The sequence below is a fragment of the Cucurbita pepo genome, unplaced genomic scaffold (genome assembly GCF_002806865.2).
Source record: "Cucurbita pepo subsp. pepo cultivar mu-cu-16 unplaced genomic scaffold, ASM280686v2 Cp4.1_scaffold000277, whole genome shotgun sequence".
Taxonomy (NCBI): Eukaryota; Viridiplantae; Streptophyta; class Magnoliopsida; order Cucurbitales; family Cucurbitaceae; genus Cucurbita; species Cucurbita pepo.
The window spans coordinates 22733-31398 of NW_019646525.1; the positions used below are offsets into that span (position 1 = coordinate 22733).

Sequence of the window (8666 nt, forward strand, 5' to 3'; positions counted from 1 at the left end):
ACTATCAGAAATCCTTGAATTTCATCCTTCATAGAAGAACATATAGAACGGCTCAGATCTAAAGAAAAGTTGTGAAAGTCATGTACCTCCTTCTTGTTCCGGAAAAGACTTGAATTTGCCCCTTCATAGAAGAACATATCGAACGGTTTAGATCTAAAGAAAAATTGTGAAAGTCATTTACCTCCTTCGAACGGCTCAGATCTAAAGAAAAATTGTGAAAGTCATTTACCTCCTTCCTGTCCCTGAAAGGACTCCCAGAAATCCTCATTTACCTTCTTCTTGTTCCCGAAAGAACTCTCAGAAATCGTCAAATTTCATCCCAAAACCCTCATTTACCTCCTTATTGTTCTGGAAAGGACTCTAAAAAATCTTCAAATTTCATCCCAGAAATCCTCATTTACCTCCTTCTTACTCCCAAAATCCTCATTTACCTCTTTCTTGTTCTTGGAAGGACTCTCAGAAATCCTTGTTTACCTTCTTTTTGTTCCTGAAAGAACTCCCATAAATCCTCATTTACCTCCTTCTTGTTCCTGAAAACTCTAAAAAATTCCCACCTCAAATTTCATCCCAGAAATGGTTCCTGAAAAAACTATCAGAAATCCTCAAATTTCATCCCAGAAATCCTCATTTACCTCCTCCTTGTTCCTCAAAGACTCCAAGAAATCCTCATTTACCTCTTTCTTGTTCCTAAAAGGACTCTCAGAAATCCTCACCTCAAATTTCATCCTAGAAATCCTCATTTACCTCTTGTTGTTCCTGAAAGAACTCAATTTACCTCCTTCTTGTTCCTTCCTTCTTGTTCCTGAAAGGACTTTCAGAAATCCTCAAATTTCATCCCTTAAATCCTCATTTACCTCATTGTTCCTGAACGGACTCCCAGAAATCCTCACTTGCCTCCTTGTTCCTTAAAGAACTCTTAGAAATCCTCATTTACCTCCTTCTTGTTCCTGAAAGCTCCCATAAATTCTGTTCCTGAAAGGACTCCCAGAAATCCTCATTTACCTCCTTCTTGTTCCTAAGGACTCTTAGAAATCCTCACCTAACATTTCATCCAAAAATCCTCATTTACCTCTTTCTTGTTCCTGAAAGGACTTAAATCCTCATTTACCTCCTTCTTGTTCTGGAAAGAACTCCAATAAATTCTTGTTCCGGAAAGGACTCCCATAAATTCTTGAAATCCACATTACCTACTTGTTGTTCCCGAAAGGACTCAAATCCCCATTTACCTTCTTGTTCCTGAAAGGACTCAAAAACTCATTTACCTTCTTGTTCCTGAAAGGACTCCAAGAAATTCTGGTTCCTGAAAGGACTCCCAAATCCTCATTTACCTCCTTCTTGTTCCTTGGACTCCATAAGTTCTCCCAGAAATTCTTGAAATCCTCATTTACCTCCTTCTTGTTCCTGAAAGGACTCAAATCCTCATTTACCTCCTTTTCTTGAAATCCTCATTTACCTCCTTGTTCCTGAAAGGATTCAAAATCCAGGACTCAAATTTAAATTTACCTCCTTCTTGTTCCTGAAAAGACTCTCAAAATCCTCAAATTCTATTGTTCATAGAAGAACATATCACGACTCAAATGCTCCTGAAAGGACTCCCAAGAAGAACATATCACGACTCAAATGCTCCTGAAAGGACTCCCAAATCCTCATAGGACTCAAATCCTCATTTACCTCCTTCTTGTAATTGAAAGGACTACTAGAAATCCTCAAATTTCATAGTTCATAGAACATATCACGACTCAAATCCTCCTGAATGGACTCCCAAATCCTCATAGGACTCAAATCCTCATTTACCTCCTTCTTGTTCTTGAACGGACTCTTAGAAATCCTCAAATTTCATCGTTCATAGAAGAACATATCACGACTCAAATCCTCCTTAAAGGACTCCCAAATCTTCCTTTACCCGTTCATAGAAGAACTTGTTCCTAAAAGAACTCTCAGAAATCCTCAAATTTCAACATTCATAGAAGAACATATCACGACACGACTCAAATCCTCCTTAAAGGACTCCCAAATCCTCATTTAGCCGTTCATAAAAGAACTTGTTCCTGAAAGAACTCTCAGAAATCCTCAAATTTCATCGTTCATAGAAGAACATATCACGACTCTCCTCATTTACCTCCTTCTTGTTCCTGAAAGAACTATCAGAAATTCTCAAATTTCATCCTTCATATCGTTCATAGAACATATCACGAATCATCTCATTTACCTCCTTCTTGATCCTGAAAAGACTCTCAGAAATCCTAAAATTTCATCCTTCTTCTTCATAGAAGAACATATCACGGCTTAGATCTAAAGAAAAATTGTGAAAGGTTACCTCGCAGGTCACGTCGGTTTAAAGTCATAGTGTTATAACCCCGTATCTTGAAAAGATATTATTAAAAATTAATGAAATTTGACCTATGTAATTTTCGAACCTACTTCCTTCACGTTATTAACACGACAATTAACCAACGGAACTAATATGGCATAGGTTTTATGAACATTATAGATCGTTGGCTCCTAAACTAGCCAATCGAGTTTCGTTTACATAACTTTATGCATAATAAACTTATAAAAGTCATTATCTTTTAAAGTTCGTAGTGTTTTAACTCGTATCATGAAAAGATTTTATTAGAAATTAATAAAATTGGCCCATACAGGTGTCGAACCTACGACCTTCGCATTATTAACACGACGCTCTAACTAACTGAGCTATTAGGCCATAAGTTGTACCTCATTTACCCGTTCACAAAAGAACTTGTTCCTGAAAGGACTCAGAAATCCTCAAATTTCATCGTTCATACAAGAACATATCACGACTCAAATCCTCCTTAAAGGACTCCCAAATCCTCATTTACCCGTTCATAGAAGAACATATCACGACTCAAATCCTCCTTAAATGACTCCCAAATCCTCATTTACCTCCTTCTTGTTCCTTGTTCTCCCACAAATTCTTGAAATCCTCATTTACAGAACATATCACTCTCAGAAATCCTCAAATTTCATCGTTCATAGAAGAACATATCACGACTCTCCTCATTTACCTTCTTCTTGTTCCTGAAAGGACTCTCATAAATCCTCAAATTTCATCCTTCATATCGTTCATAGAAGAACATATCACGACTCTCCTCATTTACCTCCTTCTTGTTCCTAAAACATCGTTCATAGAAGAACATATCACGGTAGCTCCTAATGTAGGTTTTATGCACATTGTAGATCGATAGCTCCTAATGTAGTCAATCGAGTTTAGGTTACATAATGTAGTCATTATCTTTAAAGTTCGTAATGTTGTAACCCCGTATCATGAAAAGATATTATTAAGAAGAAATGAAATTGGCCCATGCAGGTGTCAAACCAATGACCTTCACAACCAACTGAGCTAATAGGCCATAGGCTTTATGCTCATTGTAGATCGGTAGCTGTCATTTAGTCAATCGAGTTTTGCTTACATAATTTTATGCATAATAAACTTAAAACTATAAGTGATTATCTTTTAAATCTAATATCATTAAATATATCATTATTGAGAATTAATGAAATTGACCATGCAAGTGTCAAACCTGCCTAGCTCCTAATCTAGCCAATCGAGTTTAGGTTACATAATTTAATGCATAATACAACTTAAAACTCTTTAATTTTAAGTCATTATGAAATTAGCCCATCCAACCTTGGTGTTATTAACACGACGTTCTAACCAACTAATCTAATAGACCACAAGTTTTATGCTCATTGCAGAGAGTAGCCCCTAAACCAGTCAATCGAGTTTAGGTTACATAATTTAATGCATATAAACTTAAAACTTTAGGTCGTTATCTTTTAAAGTTTGTAGTGCTTTAACCCCGTATCATTAAAGATATCATTGAGAATTAATGAAATTGACCCATCCAAGTGGCAAACCTACCACCTTCGCACTTAATCAGCGCGACGTTCTAACAAACTTACATAATGGAACAAAGGATTTATGCAAATTGCAGATCAATAGCTCCTAATATAGCCAATCGAGTTTAGGTTACGTAATTTTATGCATAATAAAACTTCAAAACTTTCCAATTTTAAGACATTATCTTTAAAGTTCGTAGTGTTGTAACCCCGTATCATGAAAAGATATTATTAAGAGAATTAATGATATTGTCCAACGGTAAAAGGGAGGTTCATCACTTCATTTTATAAGCCCACTTGAACGGATTAAAGTCAGTCGAAGAATACATTTTTTGACGGCTCTAGGTCAATATTTTGCCTGATCCCGTTTGAGTTTGATACGCTCTGACCCTTTCTTCTTTCAATTTTTCAGAAGCTTAAATTAGTATGACTACCTTTTGGCTAGTTAAATTTTTAGAATCGAGTTTATATTATTAATGCACACGTAGGTTTAGTTAGTTTATATACTTATGAGTAAGTTTAAATTATTTTATGGGTAAGTTAATTTCAATAGTAGAATTTTAATTTATGATTGTTGGACTTCTTAGGCAAAATTAAAATTTAGAGGCCAGCATTAAGCTAACGTTAAATGGTCGTAGTAGCTTCGGCTTAGGCTAATCAAGTAAGTGGACTTACCATCATTTTTTATAATTGTGTGTTGTATGATGACATGTGGTCGTGGCTTTGCACATTGTAATAGCCCAAGCCAATCGCTAGCAGATATTGTCTTCATTGGATTTTCGGGATTACCTTACGTTTTTAAAACACATAGAGAAATTTTCACACCCTTATAAAGAATGTTCCATTATCCAACTGTTGTGGGATCTCACAATCTGCCCTCTTTATATTGAGGTATCAAGTTGGCTTAAGGACTCATCTTGTTATCTTTTTTGTCTCTGATTAGCCTCCTCTAATCGACATGAACATTATTATAAAACAAGTCTAGAAACCATGTTCAATATCTGATTAATAAAAATTACTTAAGCTATGGAAAATTAGTGAGTCCAACAACATCACTCTAACCCACACAACTATGTCGAACTCCGAGAAAACCTTTTAACCTTGCCTTCTTGGTTCATATGCTTGAGGGAACCCTTGTTTCTACATGTATGCATGTTTTTTTTTTCTTTTTAATAACTATCTGGATCAGCTCATAATGTTTAATATATCGTCGTGTGGGCCCATTCTTTCCTCTTAATGACTAGAGCTATTGCTCTCTAAATCAAATGTTAAGGAGTGTGAAGTCCTAACTTAGTAGCTCATGTGTCTATGGCTCGGTCCACCTTAACTCTGTCATGTTGTCCTGGCCATAATCTAAAAAAATTCAAGTAGATTCAAGGCTCAGATCTCGTGTTGGTATTAATGTTGGAATAACTTAGATATAACATTCAACCTTATTTCAAACCTTCCCAATTTCTTCTAGGTGATTTGGTTTCTTCCCTTAACTAGCTCATGACTTGATTAGTCTATATATATTACTATATCTTTTAGGTCGCAGACTCCAAATCTTGCTAAAGTATCCAATCATTGACCACTTTGCTCATACAACCTCAAAGCTTCCTTTTACTATTTGTGCATAAACATCTTAGAAAGAAAAAGTGTTATTTCCTCCAATTTCTTTGTAACACTAAGGAGTGATTTAATAAAACTCTCATCTAAGACGAATATTGCATAAGCATAATAAATGTTCTTATATGTAGTAAAACTTGAGATACTTAAGAATAGTTTCATATACACATTTTGTCATTTGGTATTCATAACAAACCTTGATTCTTATAAAAGGTTTTTAGGGGTTGTTTCGTCATTTTTCTTAGAGTTCATACCTCAAACACGTTCTAATTTCCTCATGTGATCTTGCATACTTACCCTTAAGGTCATACATGGGTCTCTTAAAAAGTTTATTTAACATTGAAGTCTTTTGGAATCTTGAAAATATTTTAGAATTCTTATAGGGGTATGTTGGTCATTTACCACCCCAAATCTTGGTTAAATCTAGACATATTCCAATGGCCTTGTAACTTTGTATAAAATCTTTGAATCATGACATATTCAAATGGACTTCTAAGTATGTTATAGAAGAGACCCAACTCATCGAATCCAACAACCAAATTTAAAATGGAGATGAGTTGCCCTCTAATCAGAGAAAATCTGTTTGGCATAAATTTTATAAAATTCAATCTCAAATTTATGAAAATCTAGAAGTTTTTAACGTCGATTTAAGCTCTCAATATAAAGCCTGAAGTAGGAGCTTTCGTTTGGAGCAAGAATCGAGCTAAGTCGAGCCTTGAACTGTGAGTTGTTATAGCCTCTGAGATTTTGGGTTTCTTACTCGCACGATTTCTTCCAAATTTGATAGCCATAGTCAACCATTTTCCTTCAAACCTGCTTTTGCACCTTCTAAATGAGACTACCCACAAGTTTGGTGATGAAATAAAGTGTTGAAGGTGCCTCAAACACAACTTCTCAATTTGGTCCGTCTTTAAAGGAAGATGGTTGAAGCTCGAAAATTAAATCAGAGGCTACATGCAAATTTTTCAAGAAACCTATCATGTTCGATTTTCGAACCTCCAAGGAATATTTCCGTAGAATACCACGAAGGTTAACAAGACTCAGAGCAAGTCCAATTAAAGAAAATTATTTTCGTTTAAAATTTGGGAGTAAGGATCGAAGTCTTACTTACAATCCATTTTCTTCAAAATTGACCCTTTCTTTGGCTTCAGAAGATTAAGTTGAGCGCTTTTAATGAAGAAATCGAGAGTTAATACGTCTTAGATAAGGATGCCTAAAGAGGATTGAGAGTTAATTCTGCTTTCTCGAATGAGTTGCAGACGGAGGATCAAATTCCAAAATTAAGACCACGTGCTTTAAGACATCACCATTAAGTTTCATAAAGAAATCAAGGGGAGAAATACTTAAGGAGAAGACCATGGGACCATAGATTTTCATAAAATATAACTTATAAATTTCTGAAATTGAAAAAATATACAACATTTTTATAAATTATGTATGTGAATTTTAAGAGTAAGGAAATATAGAAAAGGTCCCACCGAGATTTGAACTCGGGTTTCTAGATTCAGAGTCCAATGTCCTAACCACTAGACCATGGGACCACAAATTTTAAAAGATTTGTGTGTCATAAATATATGAACATTAAAAAGAATAATAGTATCTTATTTGTTTCTTATAGATCTCTAAATTGTGAAAATGATTTGTGTCTGGCAAAAAGGTCATTTTGCCGCTCCAGCCCTAATAGGGGTCCAAGGAGAACCCCTTCAGATTCCCTGCAAAAGAAAGAAGGAGTTAGAGAGAAATCAACATGAAATGATACATGAAGGATCATGCACCAAATAACATCGAACAATAACATTGTTCTGACATAACATAATCCTACAATAGTGTATATGATATCATAGTGTAACTTGCATGCAACATATCGTATATCATAGCATATACATAACATAGTATATGTCATACAATCATAAAACACGACATGTGCAGGGGCCACAAGTAGCAATGTTCATTCCATGCCATCATCCCCACTGTCTATTTCATTCTCCATTTCCACGAAATCCTCTATTTATTTGTGTGGGGATCAGGGTAAGGGATTCATCGCAAGGAAGTGGCAGGGATCGGATTCCCCATGGAAAATTTTAGTGGGTTATGAATCCAAGAGTCAGTCTTAGTCTTAGAGGAAAAGGCCCAGAGTGTTGAAGATGAACGGCCAAGAATCTTTAAAGAAACAATGACTTTTTATGGGTCAGGAAACAGTTGCATCCTGATGTAAAAGACCTTACATTTCTTATTTCTATTGTAAAATGGTAAAGGGTAGAGAAAAAAAAAATAGAGAAGCAATAGAAGAAGTATTTTCAAATAGACCGAGTGTTCTTTGTCTCCTTCTATCATTAGTGTGTGTGAGATTTATTTCACAAATTTGTGAGTTTTCTTTAACAAATTAGTATCAAGCTAATGGCGAATGTGACGGGTCAAATGCTGCTACCGTGACTATCGAAGACAAAATACGAGAATTGGAGCATTCATATGAAAGCTCTTCTCGGTTCTCAAGATGCATGGGAGGTGGTCGAAGAAGGGTTAGAAGAACCAAAAGAGGTGCGATCAAAGGATAAGGGGGCACTGTACATGTTATTCTGAGTCGTTGACGAGTCGAGCTTTGAGAAGTTTGCCCGTGCAACTACTTCAAAAGAAGTGTGGGACACTTTAGGAAAAATGTTCAAAGGAATCGACCGAGTCAAGCAAGTGCGTCTCCAAAATCTTCGTGGGAAGTTGGAGAATATGAAGATAAAGGAGTCAGAAAATGTATCTGACTACATCATGCATGTACAGACTGTGGTAACCCAACTCAACCGAAATGGAGAAATGTTAGCCGAGCCGCGGGTTTTGGAGAAGATTTTAAGGTCATTAACCAACAACTTTGAGAATGTTGTATGCGTGATAGAAGAGTCAAATGACCTAGCGACGTTCATAGTCGACGAGCTAGCCGGTTCTCTCGAGGCACACGAGCAACGTAAGAAGAAGAAGTAGGAAACACTCGATCAAGCACTTCAAACCAAGTCGTCAATCAAAGATGAAAAGGTACTCTACTCTCAAAATATTGGAGGTAGAGGTTGTGGCCGTGAAAGTAGTAAAAATGGTCATGGTGATCAAGGCAACAGTCATGAAGGATACTATAAGAAGAAGGAATAGTCGAGCCAAGAAAATTGGCATGGAAGAGGACGCAGTCGAGGAAGAGGTGGCCGATCAATTTACTC

General features: G+C 36.0%; 1 non-coding gene across 1 annotated transcript; it reads right to left on the reverse strand.

Annotated features, from left to right (window-relative positions):
• Positions 1 to 6938: 6938 nt before the first annotated feature.
• TRNAQ-CUG lies at positions 6939 to 7010 on the reverse strand. The gene has a single exon. It is a non-coding gene; the product is annotated as a tRNA-Gln (tRNA).
• Positions 7011 to 8666: the final 1656 nt, after the last annotated feature.